Genomic DNA, 16,786 nt, shown 5'->3' with positions numbered 1-16,786 from the left:
ACTGACACTTAGAAATACTCTACATGTCACAACTGACTGAGAGGAAGAATAAATGAATGAAGGGTCGGATCTCCAAGAAGACAGAGTTCCAGGGAGAGATCAGTGGGGCTGGGAAGACCTCTGCCCCCCTTGACGGCATATCCCACGACGAATCTACTATCCTCCTTTTTCCATGCTCTTGTACCCCACCCCTCATATGTAATCCCTTCACTTCACCTGTGTGTTCTGTCACTGTCTAGCTGTCTGTCTGTAGTTTGTATACATCTGTCCATACCTTAATGTGCGCATCTGTTCACAATGAGGTTCTTTAAGAATTTAAAGGAGCCGTTTAACTCCTAGACCCACTAGTTCTATTTTTTTCCCCTCTTGATTCCATGGATTTCATTCAGACTTTTATAAATAAAATCCGACTCCAAACCCTAATATGTATACAGTGGATAAAACATAGCTGTGGAGTGAACAGAAGAAAATAGGAAGAAGGTGGGGATCCCAGAACCTCCCCATACTGTCCTCACCTACCACAGCCCCTGCTGTAGCCTCTGGGGTACCCGGAAAAACTCAGTCTTCTGATTTGTGACGTCCCTCAAACTTCAAGTCTGGGTCTCTGTGGTTATGGCTTGCAGTAAAGTCAGACAATTATGCAGTAGGTGTGGCAGGAGCTGTAACCAATGTGAAGCCAAAGTTTCTGCTTTTCACCTGCTCACAGGGATTGGGGTGCTGGCTAGTGGCTGGGAAAGTGATTCCCTAGAATAACAGGGTGTCTGAGGCCTTGAGGCCTGAGTGACTGATCAAGACTGTAAGCTGTAGGTGTTGCCTGTCATCCTATCAAACACCGAGCGTCCGCGCTCAGCCAGGCCTGCGTGTGCTGACTGAGGAAAAAGGCATGATCCAGTCTCTGTTTTATTAACCATTTACATTTCCTGTGTCCTAATTGTTGACCATTTACTTTTCTGTTCATGTTCTAACTCTACCACTGGATGAACGCTCTGCAAGAAAAGCAACCTGTCTGTCTGCTATTCTAGTGTCTTGACCAGTATCTGGCACATAGCAGATGTGCAAGAAATACTGGTTGACAGGATGAGTGGTTGATAGAGATGATGCCATGGTGAGTTGAGAGAGAGCGAGAGAGAGTATGTTTGTGTGTGTGAGATGTTGGAGAAGGAAGCTGTGTTATCAGGAGGAAATAACTTGGCCAGGGCCTTAAAGGACAAGGAACATTTATGAAGAAGAGAAGGAGAACATGTATTTTGTGCAAAGGTAAAAGTAGGAGCGAAAGTTAGGAAGAGTGGGGCAAGTGTGGTAAGTTGAGCAAAAGTGGTCATTTCCGGGAAGGGGCTGCCCCGGGTGAGGCTGAAGGCCTGCTGGCTCCCTACTGAAGGGTCTGCCCTGGGGGAAAGGCAGGTGATGATGAGGGACAGAAGTCAGAGTGCAGTTGGGGGTACCTGGGTTTGCACCCTGACAAGCGGGGTGCCTGGGGTATATTACCCGTCCTCTGTGTCTCAGGTTTCTCCACTTTCAAATAGAGGTGAGGGATGTGACCATTTGAGCTCAAGACCCAGCACAAAGCAAGGCTCGGTCATTGTTAAAAACAGAGGAGGCCAGACCCAGGAGCCCTTCAGTGTTTTGAAACCTGGAGCGGGCCTAGCAGATCCATGGTCTAGAGCAAGCCCGGAGCAGTGTGCGGAGGATGGGCTGGCTCTCACGTCCTCCTGGGAGAAGGATGCTGCCTGCACCCTCCCCCACCTCCTTCTCTCACCTGCTGGAGTCTCCAAGGGTTCTCGCTGTGCTGGTGCTGCTGTAAGCTGCCAAATATTCTAGCTCAGTTATGTTCACTAAGGATGCTACTCCCTGCCTAAGGCAGGGTCAGGTCTTCTGGGTGGGAACAATGGGATAAAGAACTGTCTGGCATCAGTGTCTGGAATGGCTGTGATGGAACTGAAGACCACTCTGTCTTCATGGGCTCTGAGTTCCTGTGTCTGGTTGTGCATCCTTGTCCCTATGTGCGACACAGCCTTGACAGGTATATGACTTCTCTGCCTGAGCTTTGTGTAGGAACCTTCATTCACATTGCTATCTTGTGCCATCCTTTCCCATTTCTCCCTTGTATTAGGTAAAGCAGTGCTGTATGTTTGTCTAGGGCATACATCTTTGCAGGCAGCCTTAACCTTCCAGTGGGATAAAACCGGGTGTTTGTAAAATGAGTGCCGTGAATTATAGGGAGAGGTACAGAGGTGGATTCTGTGCCCTGTGAGTGTTCAACCTCGTTTCTTCTCCACAAAGACCTGGATTCCTGGAGAGCTACTAGACTCTGCTCCAGCCTCTGTCATCAGGTCTCGACTGACATTTGTCACTTCCTTCGAATTTCACTTCTGCCCTTGGAAGAGGGCCATAGTCACTCCTCGCGGTCTTGAACACACCTGACCCAGCATGAGGTAGGGGTGAGAATGCTGCAGAGATGTGGGCAGCCGGAGGCAGGGTCCTCGTGGGCTCTCCTTGTCATGCACTGCCCCCTCAGGGCCTCGGTCTCTCCATCTGTAAAATAATCATTAAGTCATTCATGGTTGTCTTCAAAATATTGGGGAACCACCCCCACAGTTATTTACTTAATATTTGCTTTTGACTCATTCAGTGTTTTTAAATATTTTTGAAGAAAATTATATCATTATCATTGATGGTAAACTAGTACCTCTTGCGATAAATGGAGAGGAGCCCCAAAATTGATATAATTAAAAGAAACAATATAATTGAATCTTTTCTGAACCTGAGACTACCTTTTCTATAGAGAGGTTTGTTTGGGAATTCCTACAAACGGAGACTTTCTCTTTGTTGAGATCCCAGTCGAAAGAGAATTGCCTACATCCTGACTCATTGTCATTTAATGCCAAAAATAATCATAGTAATTTGTGGGGCTCCTATCTTGTCAGGCATTGCACTCATTTCTTTAATATTTCTTTATATCGAATCCTTATAGCAGAAAACTGGTACATTTTTGGTTATGGTGATGCTGACTAATAATATTGAGTGAACAGCAAATTTGTGCTAGAAACAACAGCATGATTTGTGCGCATTTTCTCATGTGTCCAAAGAATGTCCATTTTATAGGTAAGAGTCCTAAGTCATGGAACTGGTTCCCAAATGGGAACGGGCCTGCTGGACCTGGATTCCACCCCCTAGCAGAGGCTCTGCTTCCCTCCATCGGTCTAACTCCCTTGCTTGGCTCTCCCTCTGTTTGCTTGCTGATGTAACAACTTGGTTTGGCCCCTGGATGGGGTGTTCTGGCTTTCTTCGAGATGACCAGACCATCTTGTCAGGGACTATGAAACCTAGCTGTCGCTGCTTCTCTTCACCCCAGCAGCTACAGGGAGACACCTGGTGTCCTCATGGTCTTCTGCACATGAAGTGTCCTCGTAAAGATGGTCTTCATCATGGCTCCAGGTTGGGTCCATAAAAGACTATTGGAGAGGGAGTAGTTCCCAGAGATTCCTCTAGCTCAGTGTTCCCCCGGGTGTCGTCAGAACTCTGCAGGAGGATGGTGGCATGCTTTCAGGAAGGGAACTAATTATTCCGATTGTAGAATTCTGTAGACTCAGAACAGAAAAGAAACTTGGGACCATCAAACGCACCCCAGTACCCGCTGTCAAAAATCATTTAATAAGTTGCCAGGTAAGAAATGTGTTTTAAATATTTCCAGAGATGAGCAACCAACAAGTGAATAGTATGTGTGTGTGTATAACTTTACACACTTACAGTATCAGACAACCACGAATATGAAAGCCAAGAAGGCATAAAGAAAACCTGCTTCAAAATCCAGCCTGATTTTCTTGGATGAAGTCATAAGATAGAGATTTAATATTTGGACGCTGCAAGAGAATATGTCCCAAAGCCTCTGATTCGAGTACTATTAAGAGGACATTTGCCTGTCACTTCCACACCATTGACCCAAGCCCAGTCTGGAAAGATGACCCAACTCTACACAGCTGTTGATAATGCTATTTTTGTCTTTATTCTTGGTTCTTAATAATGGAATTAGTAAAAGCAGACTTTATTTGTAATTATTTGAGTATTTTTTTAAAAAGATGAAAACGAAAGAAGGAAAGAGATGAAACCCTGAGAGTGCGTGTGCATCTATGAGGCTGGGAAGTGAGTTCTGGGGGAACAGCCTAGATAGAGCTTTCTACGGGAATGCTAAATTCTTGATATTGGCGTGTGAATTTTCCCCAGATCTTCAAGAATGTCAAAATTTGTGCATACAAGTGAAGAATTTTATGCCACCAATAAAGTGCAGCAAACTATAACTGAAACATTTTAATGGTCCCTTCCCCGGCCGCCCCTGAATGAATCCACTGTATTTAAGGGGGTGCAATGAGGATGCAGAGTGCCTGCTAGACTCGCTCGCTGGCTCGTGTCAGCCCCTCTGTGGCCAAATTCGCATTTGTGCCTGAAGAAAATTATAAGTCACCAGCCACTGTGGGCCTTCAGAGACCCTCGCACCTAGGTCAGACCTCAGGACCAGGACACAGTTCCTCATTTAGCAGCTCACTTGTTCCAAAGCTATCTGGGAGCATTTAGTGTGCGCCTTTGCCCAATGGATCTGCAATGGGCAAGAAAACATACATGCTTTTTCCTTTGTGATGCTTATGAATGTCATGAATGTGTGCAGTTTGTATCTTCAGAATCCGTGTCTCAGAAGAGGTAAATAACAAAATGGCATTTTTTTTTCTAAGCTTAATTTTACATTGCAAAAGGATGGTCCCACTTAATTTTGAGAAAACTTGTTTTGTTTCTTTCTAAGCATAATGGCCCCAGAGAGAACATTTTCCTATTATATCATAAATCATTCGCATTGCTATGGATAGTGCAGCTTGCTTTTCTTACTTTGAGAGGTAATAGCAGACCGTGACTACTTCCAGCCCACAGCAAAAACTCTGCTCTGTGTGTGTGTGTGTGTGTGTGTGAGAGAGAGAGAGAGAGAGAGAGAGAGAATACTTCTTTGACTCTATGAATATGGTGTTTTGCAAATGAGTTGATTTCTTGATTGTATGGAAGTTCCCCAGATTTGATAAACTGTTTAAATACAAAGTCTCAGGCCTTGGGTTATATACTGCTCATCATTTTTTTGGAGGTGCCTTGTCAGTGGTTGCCCTGTCTCTCTCTCTCTCTCTCTCTCTCTCTCTGTCTCTCCCTCTCTCTCTCTCTCTTTCTCTGGATAGTTCAGTAGTCTGGTAAAATGATATAGTCACTGGTAACTTAAAAAAAAAAAATCACTGGGCTACTTCTCTAAATTAGTGCCCTAATTTATGTCTGCAGAGAGCAGTTGAGTATGGCTGTTGGATGAATTGCTTTGGTTTAAACTCCTGTGTCCAAATCCTGGCTTCCCTGCTTTATAGCTCTGTGAATGAGGGCCACTTTACTCCACCTTTCTTATCATCAATTTTCTAGTTATGAAATAAAGAAAATCATAGTACCTGATGTATAAGATTGTTATATTATTATATTATATTAATTATATTATATTATATTATATTATATTATATTATATTATATTATATTATATATATATATATATTAGCCCAAGACCTAGTACATGACAAACTCTCGGTAAACATTAGAAATCATCTTTGCCTGTTTGGATTAAGTTGTGTCTACATAACACCTGTCTCCTGGGGGTATAGAAGAGCTGAAATAGTTCGCATCGTGTGTACATGACGATAACCATGCCCTTAAATCCTCAAAGATGATTAAATGCTTCACTTGGCATCTGGAGTATTTGGGAAATATCGACGACATTTTTCAAACCCAGTTCTTACACAAACACATGGCTTTACCATCAGTCAGTCAGGAAGCACCTATTGGTTACCCAGTCTTGTTAGTAGTCAATTGTTTGCAAAATGACAGTCTATTTTTAGGTATAGATGTTAACTATTTTAGAAAACAAACCAAAACAGCTCAACATTGCTTTTATCAAGGCTGCATAATTTGGGCCAAGTGAGGACATCTTTGTAGTCCTTAAAAAAATTACAAATTATACGTGTACTTTGACATCCGGTAGATACAAAGAGTAGATTTTTGTGTTTTAAAATTTTTAAAATACAGTTTTATGATTGTTCTCCATTTAACTAGTACCATTCATCTATTTGTCCAATAAGCCAAGCTCTGTAGAGGGTTAGCCGTGTACTGACCCAGGCCAGACAAAAATGAGTATAAGATATTACATCTCATCTTTCTGTCTTCAAGAAGCTCGACGTTTCCTTGGATATAACATTGGAAGGGGCAGGCAGACATAATAAAAGAGCGCTCTCCCTGGGGGAGAAATTTAGAGGAACAGAGGTGCACAGCCTGCTGGGATCGGGGAATCGCAGGCCTTACCTGGGCAGGAGGTGAGGCTGGGGGCAGACCGGGAAGAAATGCATAAGCTGTGTTAACCGGGGTACACACGTCCTGACCTGACAGGGCATCATTTCAAGTTTTAATATTGTCAGTTTTTTTTATGTAAAGATTGCTGTCCTCTAGGAAGTGCTTCCATCAAGAAAGGAGTTTCTGTTTTGCCGTGTGCATTACTGTCAAATGCTGAGATATTCATTCACAACAATGAGACAGAGAAGCAAAATAAAATAAACTGCAGGAGGAGGCAAATGTTGTTCTGGGTGTGTGTGATTGTATGTGCTCTGCTTGCTTTGTTTATCCTAGCGATTCTCTCTAAAATTTTACCAGTTGACTATACGGACATCCCTGAAATCTTCCTCAAGCTGGGCTGTGTTCCTTTTTGTTTGCTTGCCACCTCGCCCTCCCCTCAAACGGTTAAAATGTAAAACGGCTGGCATTCTAGGGCAAAAATAAAATATACTCTCTTGAAGAAAGCCTCTTTCTTCTCCTTCTATTGTAAGTGTTCTCAGGTTCTGTAACAGTACATAAACAGACTCCATGTATATTTGTGACTTTTATAGTGGATGTGCTTAGATTTTTCCCCTTATTCTGATGTTTTATTCCTTTTTTATTCAGCAGAGAAACCACCAAGGCATAGCGAGAAGGCAGAGTCTTAGGAGCCGGGGAAATCTAGGTTTGAATTCTTATTTTGCTAGTAATTAGCGTTGGTTTGTTGGGTAAGTTATTTAACTTCTCTGAGGTTGCATTCCCTTCTCTTTTAGGAGGTAGGAACCAGATAACACGAGCCCCCTCCAGGGCTGTTGGCAAAACTAATGAAAAGAAAATTGCATGTAGAGGCACCGAGGCGATGGATATGGGGGGTATGTAGTAGGTGGCCAATAAAACCAAAGCTTCCAGTATCACAACTGTTGATGTGTTAATGGAGAGAAATCGAAACAGCCAACATCATTTGGGCAAGAAATAGGGATAAAATGTAGAGTAGCAGGAGGCTTGCTCATATGCTAGATGACTGTTTGTTTATTCATTTCCCAACGATATTACAAAGGCTGTGAATATTTATTTAGTTCTGCTCCCAATAGTCCTTCTAATAGGGAATTATTTGGGTACAACGAAAGACATTTGTAAATGCGGCTGATAAGACTGGCATTGGACAAGGAGTGTTTTGTTGGACACAAGAATTCTATTGTCCCCGGCTTCAGTTGTCAAGTGCCCGGAGAACCCAGAATTTATGGTGGTAGCACAATGGTCCTTTCAGGGCCCAGCGAAAGAGCTGTGAGATCCCGCTCCCCGGCTTTTCAGGGCTTCTAATCTTTTTATCGGGCCCGGACAATGCCGGATTCAGCCACTGCCTGAGCCTCCTGACTGTCCATTGGCCGCCAGGTATTGTGCGGTAATTACCATGGTGACAATGGACTCTCTCTACGCCCGTCCATCGGCGCTTTGGAAAATGGTGGGGGTTGTCACTTTGTATTAGGTGCCTCTAAAGGCATGGCTTACTTAGAAAAACTGCTAAAGAGAAATCAAGATAATCGTGTTAAGAGTTTGATTTAAAGGGCCACTGTGTCAAATCCATTTGGAGCCCAGGACGTCTTTTCGGATGTTTTCTTGTAATTGCGGTCAGACATGGGGCGTCATCCCTGTGCAGGCGGTGAGGAGCTGGCCTTGGAGATGTTGCAGGAAGGCGCGAGCTGCAGGCAGCTGGCAGCCCTCAACATTCAGTGGAAGCAGAAGTCCAAGCCAAGCCGATGAACTTTGAGGGATCCCTGAATTTCTCTGAGACACAGCTTCTCCATCGGAAAAGGACGGGTGTGGGAAATGCTTACAGATTAATACTCAGTATATGTTATATATTATATATGCAAAATACATGAATACGAGTTCTATAGAGATGCTTGTACCTCTACCAGAGGGCTTTATGAATAGCAAATATACAATAAAAGGTAGAACTAAATTTTAAGTCATGCACGGTTGAAAAAGCACAGTCTATATCTTTTTTGTAATCACAGCTACTGATATTGAGTGTCTACTCTGAGTGGGGTAGTGCATTTATTCTTCAAAGTCATCCTGCAAAATAGTTGTTATTACCCCCATCTTCTGGCGAGGAAACTGAGACTCAGGGAGTTCTTGCTTGCCCAAAGTCAACTTGCTAGGAAGAGGCCGAGCATGGATTTTAAATCGAGTGTTTCCTCACATTCAATAGCCTACTGCTCACCCCCCTTTTTTTTTCAAAAAAATTCAAAATCTATAAACCTATCTTACAAAATATGTTTCACCATATGGTTTGGGAACTTTGGCAATAACAGGAAAAAAGAGACACCCAGTGATAATTATTAATTGAGTGTATTCATACCTTCAGCAATGTCAGGAACACGTGACACGTACAGTAGGAAGAAGCCCCTGTTACAGGGTCCCCGGGGTCAGCTGCCTGCCTGCTGCCCCTTCTCCCGCCCACAGAGCAAGAAAAGGACACAGCGACATCAGCAAAACAACTTGGTCTTTCCATTACAACAGAAAAGCATATGGCCTTTGCTTGACTTCTTTGCCAACACATAGCCGTCTCAGAAGCCTGGTATTTCATTTGTTTATTTAATAGTAATCTATTTAATCATAGTTTGTTTCAATCAGCTTCCTCCCAAAGTACTGGAAATTCCCCATTGTGTTGTTTTAGCAAAAAGTAGAAGATTTCCGGGCTGATGTACTGGAGGGGTAGGCATGGTTTACCCCGGGAAGTAGATCTCCTTGTGGGTTCCTAAATCTGGCAGGAGAGGAATGACTTGGTGGTCGTCCAGTCCAGCCGTGCTGCTTCCTTGCTCTAAGCACTGGGCACTTACCACTTAGCTGGCTTCTTCGTCTGTAAAATGGAGCCGTCACTGTGTCCTTGGGCTCCCCTGCTCCCCTCGGTGAGGACTCTTTCCCTTTTCACCCACCACCCCCGGGCCTTACCTACACCAGCACTGCATACACAGTAAGTGTCCCAGGGTCCTGTTGATGGGGTCAGTAAGGTGGGGACTGCTTTAATCGAATGCATATATACTTTCAGCCCTTACCCTCCCCCAATCCCAGAACTACATATTGTTGTTTTTGTTCCCTTGTACTCTTAACAATGATCCTAGCCCATGCTTGTCCTGGCTGAATTCACATTCTTGAAGAGGACCCATACATGTAGATCGATAAGCCTAGGCATTTGATTTGGAGCAGAGATCCTCAGAGAGGGACAACAGGCTGACTCGTGGGTCAAAGGGAAGCCTATGGACTTGCATATACTGAGCCTTCTAAACACTTAGCGCTTGGCAAGAGATATCTGCCACAATCATACCCCCATCCTTCCCTGGCTTTTCTCTTTGCTTTTTGTAGGCTCGCTAAGGATTTCTCCATCCTGCTTGATACCCTTGGCTTCACAGAATTCTTTTTTCCTGATTTCTTGATCTCTCCGCAGTCATAGATGGCATGCTGCGTCTGCACCCCTAGGAGGCTCAGTGCTACGGGTGGCTGAGCACAGCACTGGGCGGAGCTGGTAGAAGGCAGTGACCCTGTACTGGGAGTGGGCCAGTCATAGCACACAGGCCTTGGGAAAGGAAGGGAAGACACTCTGAGAGTAGGTAAGGGTAAGTGTCACAGTGCTCGGCTGGATTTCTGTGGCTCAGAAGGGAACACATGATTCCCGGTCTTGGGGAGTCTTGAGAGAAGAAGAGGGAAAATGAACATTCTAGGCAGGAACTCAGTGCAGAAAGAGAAGATGGGCAACATACAAGCATAGGCCTCTCAGACCAAACAAACTCTCCTCCCATCGACTCTGCTGAAAGTACAGAAACAGCTAAGATTTCCTATGTTGTTGTTTTCTTTTCTAAGAAGCATGGTGCAGTTGTATACCAACGTTTTCTGCAGAATCTACATCCTCTCTCTCTTGAATGTTTGCAGTTATCGGAATTCATAGACAATTCACCCAGCTATTTTTGCTTTCCTTCCAAAGCTCTTAATTGTCTGTGCAGGCTTTTGGTGAAAGGAGTTTTACAGGGGAAAATTTGCGGGGAGGTAAACAATGTGAGGCAAAGTGGGAGTTCAATTAGTTTTTATGGATTTGAGAAGTAAACTTTTAAAAGCACACTGGCTACAGATATAGCTGTATTATTAACTGACTGAATACTGGGGAATGCAAAGAGTAGCACAGGCTATCATGTGTGCATTGCTGAACTCGGGTCCCACCTTGGGTGTTACTGGCTGCACACCTTGGTCAAGAGTCTTACCCTTTGAATAGTGGGGTGAGAAACCCAGATGGGTTCATGGCAACCAGAGTGGTGATATGCATTGGTGAGGCCTGTGGCAGATGTCTGTTCCATTTATGGTGTACTAGTTATCCACTGCTGAGTAACATACTGTCCCCAGTTTAGCAGTTTATAACAATCACTATTACCTTTTATAGTTGAGTTTAGTGAAGTCATCCGGGTGATTTTTACTTGGGGTCTCTCACGCTGTGTAGTCAGATGGCTGGTCACATGAAGGTTTGACTGAGTTGAATGTCCAAGATGGCATCTTTGCTCACCATCTGGCACCTCAGCTTGGGTGCTGGAATAGCTAGGTATGGCTGGGCGTCTCTCTCTATCCATGCAGCTTCTCCACATGGTTAGCTGGAGTTTCCTCACAGCATGCAGGTCTAGAGTATTCAGATTTGACATGACAGCTGACTTCTCCCAGATGAAGCTTTCCAAGAGCATAAGACAGGCTGCAAAGTTTCTTATGACTCAGCTTCTGAAATTGTAGAGTGTCCCTTTGCTATGTTTCATTGGTGACCCAAGGACAGCTCAGATTCACATAGAAGGGGCCCTGGAGCATGGATATCTGGGGGTATGGTTCATTTGGGAGGGGGGCATTTTTGGAGACCAGCTCAATATGTAATGTGGTGGCAAAGTAGTGTTCTTCATCAATTATGTGCTCTATGAATTGTCCTTGTGACTTTTTTCTATGACTCTATGTTCATCTGGGAATAATCCCATTGTTATTCTGTCCTCAGCATCCTGGGAATAGCACACAGTAGGAAATTTTCTTGTTCTTTCTACAGTCACCGAATCAAAATGCTATGGACACATTTGAGACTTATAATTTATTTCAGTTCTTCACCAAGAAGGGTTTTTGCTTGTTGCTGTTGTTGCTGTTGTTTGGGGAAAATGTCATGTGTGAGGAGGAGCTGTTGGACGGAACCAAGATGAGATAAGGAAAAGTGTATTTGGAAACAAAAAGGAAGCTTAATAAATAAAGTCAAATAAGAAGCTGCATCATTTCTTCCTTTTAAATATTTTATTTATTTTAGAGAGAGAGAAAGCGAGCAGGGGAAGGAGCAGAAGGAGGGGGTGGGGGGAGGGGAAAGAATCCCAAGCGGACTCCATGCTGAGCACAGAGCCTGACATGGGGCTTGATCTCACAACCCTGAGATCATGACTTGAGCCATAACCAAGAGTCGGATGCTTAACTGACTGCACCACCCAGGCACCCTAGAAGCTGTTTCAGTTCCTAATGCAAGCTGGGTCGATCCTAGAAGGTAGAAGCTGTAGAGATGAAGGACGTTGAAGAAATCCTTTATGCCATTGTGTTGAAGCTACGCCAGCCACCACCTTCCTTGGTTCAGTGCTTCAGTTTTTTAAGACGACAGCTGTTCAGACGCTCCGTATTCCTCTCTTCATTCACTGAACAGATATACACTGAACAGCTGCTCTGGGCTAGGAAATGTGTTAGACACTTTGGGAGATATGAAGATGAATCAGACCAGAATCCAGGCAGAACACAGCCCCCACACAGAAATCCAGAGTGTTCTGTAGTGAGGGAGGGGGCAGAGAGAAATGTGGTCTTGATGAAGAATTGCGGCTCTGTCAGCTCAGTGCTCAGCTCTGCTGGTGTAGGGATGACATCTCCTATCACCGCCGCCACCCCTGTCACTCTTTGCCCTTGAGACTGTCATTCCATGAGGCTCCGGCAGCACCAGAACAGTGCTTCTCCCTTGTGGAGGGAAGGTACCTACTTTGGACTCACATAGAATGTGGGTTCTCTCAGAAACTGGCTTCAAGGGTTGATATCCCCCCAACAGGTTTGTTGCTAGTGCCGGAGCAAATGTATGTGACATCTGTAGCATGGAGTAAGAAATTGGATGGATGGCTGCTCTTATCTTTTCGTCAAAGTACCAAAGGCACATATAGTGAGTCACACCACCTTTTCGTAGCTCTAAACCCATGGCAAGTTTTTCCCACTTGTCACACAAGTGTGATATTTGTTTACAACTCTCTGTTCACACTGGGACTCTTCTCCTCTAAGGGAAAAGTCTATCCACACAACTGTGTGTCCCCAGTATCTAGGAGTGTGTCATTTTATTGATTTGTGTCACCTCTAGGTTAATAATGATCCTTTCACTTTTTGCAGAAATCATTGTATTTTCGGCTCAGTGGCCTCGTGATACGCGTTCCGGTTGTCATTTGCTGAGCGACCAATCAGATGGGTGAACTGTGTTATAGAAATTGGCAGCAAGTATCCAATGGGTGAAGAAGGTAAGATGGAGCTACTTTACTGTACTATGAATGTGGAGATGGGAGTGACACCCAGCAGGCCCCTTCCTCCAACCTGCCTTTGTTTGAACGTGCACCAGATCGAAAGCAGAATCTGAGAGGGAAGTTGGCCTACTTACTTAGGCTTTGAGGAATATGTTTATTCACTGTTGTACTTGGGTTTTCTTTATCGAACACCTGTTATGTATTAGTACAAGGATGATCGTTTTTGTTGTGGTGGTTATTTGGTTTTTTTGTGGGGGAGGCATGATTATAGAAGATTCAGAGACAGAAGGAACTAAAAGGGATTCTTTAGCAAAGACTCAGCTGGGCAGACTAAGACAATTGCCATGTTGCTTTTTCCTCCTTTTCTTCTTTTGAAGAGAATTCTATAAATATGAACAAGGTGGCTTATATCCCACAGCCAAGAGGCTGAACCTTTTAGACCTCAAAAGGCAGGGCACAAGATCACAAGCCAAAAGGCTGATTTCAGCTGCCAGGCCCAGCTCTACCATTCACTGTCCCTATGCCCTTAGATTAATGAGCTCCTTCCTGGGCCACAGGGTAGTTGGACCTAGGGTCATTAACAGTTCTTAAGTTTTAGGATTTTATGAATCCATTTATCTCTTCTATCTTCTCAGTGGAAGCTAAAGCTATTTTTATAGGACATCCAAATATCCAGATAGAAATGTAAGAATTGATTCTATTAGCATGACTCCCTACATTTTAGGGTTCTAGATCCATCTATCCATATGCCTATGGCTCATCTCCATGTGGTAGTCCCCCAGGTGCCTTAAATGCAGAGGCTAAATCAAGTCATGGTTTTCTCCTCTCAACCTTCACTTTGTCCTATGTGTCGTGTTTCAGGGCAGCATCAAAAACCCAGATCAGAAACATGGGAGGGGTACCATATGCCTCTCAATCCCTTACCTCCGATAGCAGTTTATCCCTGCTGATTCCTACTGGTGCTACTCTGATTATCTCTGAAATATTTTTTTATTTCTCTCTCTCCCCACTGCCATCCCCAAACGTAAGCCGGGTCCTCTTTCTCTGGAGTTACTGCAGTTGCCGCCTCACAGGTCATTGCGCCTTTGGGGTTACTTCATCTCCAGCATGATACATCTTCCATACAAATACTAAACAATGTCCCTACGTCCAGGTATTATGTTACTTTCCTACTTAATCTTTTCAGTGTCAGAGATCTGATTCCGTAATAAGTGTCCAGGACCCCTTCAGGGATAGGGCTACTGTTTTGCTGTCTAGACTCATCTCTCAGCCATTCTGTCTGCACACCCAGCCCTTACTAGACACAGCCACTGTGGGATCTACTGGAGGGCACACCTGTCACTTCCCCAAAGCCCCATGATCTCTCTCTCTCTCTTCACAAGCCAACTCTTGCTCACTTTATATCTTAGCTTGGACCTCACTATCCATAAGGACTTCTCTCCAGTCACTGAAGACGGAGCTATGGGTGTCTCCTAGACAACACCTGAGCAGAGATTACACCATTTACTGTGATTTCAACAGTGGGCTGTAATTGTCTATTTAATTACCTATCTTCCCGGCTAGACCTGGAGGTTCTTGAGGGCAGGACTTATTTGGGGAGCACTGTGTTCCTACTTGCAACTGCTGTATCTGGCCCAAAGTAGATTCTCAATAAATATTTATCAAACATATGAATAGAGACTTTAAGTGTATTTTGAATAGAATATGAGGAAAGGGAACTAATGTTACAGCAGAGAAAAGTCATAATAATGGCAGCTAACGGGTATCGAGTGCTTAGTACACGTCAGGCAAATAAGATATTTAAAGACATCGCCTCCCACAATCCTTGCAAAATCCTAATGTGGTGGGTACTATAAATGTCCAAGATTTGCTAAATGAGAAAACCGAGTCTTGGAAAAGATAAGTAACTCGCCTTTGGCCATATTGGCATAATTTTTATCCTTGGAAATTTTTATCTTTGAGAAATCTGATTTTAGCTAGAGCTAATGGATTTTACCACTCCCCTCTTTTCTCTTACCCCGAATGAATCTGCTCTGTTATGGACCAACCAACCAACAAACAAACCAACAAACCAGTTCCTGCCCATGAGGTGGGACTTCTTTCCTGCATCCCACGTGAGCTTTTGTGACATAGATGGTCGTCCCCTGTGACTAGACTCATGAATCTTTGGTTATTTTCCAGGTGTTGTACACTCATATGTGAATGTGAATCTGTTTGAGGACAAAACTTCAATTTGGGGAGCTCCCCAAGCTCTTTCTCCCATGTTCTGGTCCACGTTTGTTATGGCAATAAACCAATGAATGAAAGCGCTCTGTTCAAGAGCAGCACATCCCTGCAGAGGCACCCCTAAGAGCTGCAGTGTATGACTGGCTCCCCTCAAAGTAGCATATCTTGCCCTCATTTGCTGAAGCCTGGCTCAGCAGGTGAGACGCACCCCTCCTGTAGACACCTCTGTGAGTGATGATCATTTCGTTTCTGCCAAGCCGAATGGGTCTCTTCGTTTCATCGACCCTGTGAATTCTTCCATAGAACATGCGACTGACATTTCCTATTCTTCTAGATAATAGGGACAATTAGAATGAGGTATCAACGAAGCAGAGTCAGAAGTTAAATAGAAAGTACTTGAATTTAATTTATCTGCTAGGAAACCTGCTCTATTTTTTTTCTACTTAGAAATTAAGAACGCCTATTTAGAAGAGTTCTGCTTAGCTTTTTGCAAGGAGAAGAAGGTAAACTATTCTAGTGCTTGTAACACCCTTGAAAACACACCACACACACACACACACACACACACACACACACACCCCATGGTACAGACAGAATGGCCGTTTGATCTCCCAGGCAAAGATTCTTGTTTTACAGAGAGGATTTTTTTGAAGAAGGCAAAGACTTGTTCATGATTATACGGTAAGGTTTTGGAAGACAAAAACAAAATTAACCAATAGCTTAGGCTCTAGACTCGGATTTTTGATCCTGTCAGTTCACAATAGCAGTTCTTTCTTTCTTTCTTTCTTTCTTTCTTTCTTTCTTTCTTTCTTTCTTTCTTCTTTCTTTCTTTCTTTCTTTCTTTCTTCTTTCTTTTTCTTTCTTTCTTTCTTTCTTTCTTTCTTTCTTTCTTTCTCTTTCTTTCTTTCTTTCTTTCTTTCTTTCTTTCTTTCTTTCTTTCTTTCTTCTTTTCCTTTTTTTTTTTTTAAGATTTTATGTATTTATTTGACAGAGAGAGATTATGAGAGAGAAAGAGAGCACAAGCAGGGAGAGCAGCAAAGGGAGAGGGAGAAGCAGGCTCCTCACTGAGCAGAAAGCCTGACATGGGGCTGGATCCCAGGGCCCTGGGGTCATGACCCGAGCCAAGGCAGATTCTTAACCAGGCAGCCCAAGGGCAGTGTTTCTAGAAGGTACCTGTGGCGTGCTATGCCCAGAGCCAGAGTCAAAGGGGCACTTCACTTTTCCTCGAGGAGCTGACAGTCAAGTTGCTCTGTATAAAGTGCTCAAAATCCAAGCAGGAAAGAAAAAGAGAGTGATGGGGTAGAGAGAGGGGTAAAGAAAGAGAAAGGCTTTTAACAAACGGCAGGGAAGTGGTTTGCGCTTGCACGATCAGCTCTCGGGCTGACCTCCAGGGAGACCCACTTGAGCTTCATCCCTGGCACATGTTTCACTTGGCTCCGTCCTCAGCGCAGGGGAGGAATTATCTGGGTTAGCCACAGGATAGGCCTTCTCAGCCCTGCTACGTCGCTGGGCTTTCATAGTAGGGCACTGGGGCACAGAGAGGAATGTCTTGAAGTGAAAAGTATTTGCACTTATGTTCATGAAAAGCTTCCACACATCGAGATCCTCCTGAGTGATCATCAGCAGGGGCTAGTGGTCACAGG

At 44.0% G+C, this 16,786-nt stretch overlaps 1 protein-coding gene across 1 annotated transcript in view; it reads left to right on the top strand.

The window, feature by feature from the left end:
* Window positions 1–16,786, top strand: part of CDH11 (cadherin 11) — a 144,785-nt gene that overhangs the window by 47,897 nt on the left and 80,102 nt on the right. Inside the window, exon 2 of the mRNA XM_045814877.2 lies at window positions 12,790–12,914. The gene's annotated coding sequence lies outside the window, so the exon portion shown is untranslated. The remainder of the gene's footprint in view (window positions 1–12,789; window positions 12,915–16,786) is intronic.

The sequence above is a fragment of the Ursus americanus genome, chromosome 21, assembly GCF_024610735.1.
Source record: "Ursus americanus isolate L20-20 chromosome 21, mUrsAme1.1.p, whole genome shotgun sequence".
Lineage (NCBI taxonomy): Eukaryota > Metazoa > Chordata > Mammalia > Carnivora > Ursidae > Ursus > Ursus americanus.
The sequence above is the reverse complement of the archived record's forward strand: the minus strand, read 5'-3'. Positions and strand labels throughout refer to the sequence as shown.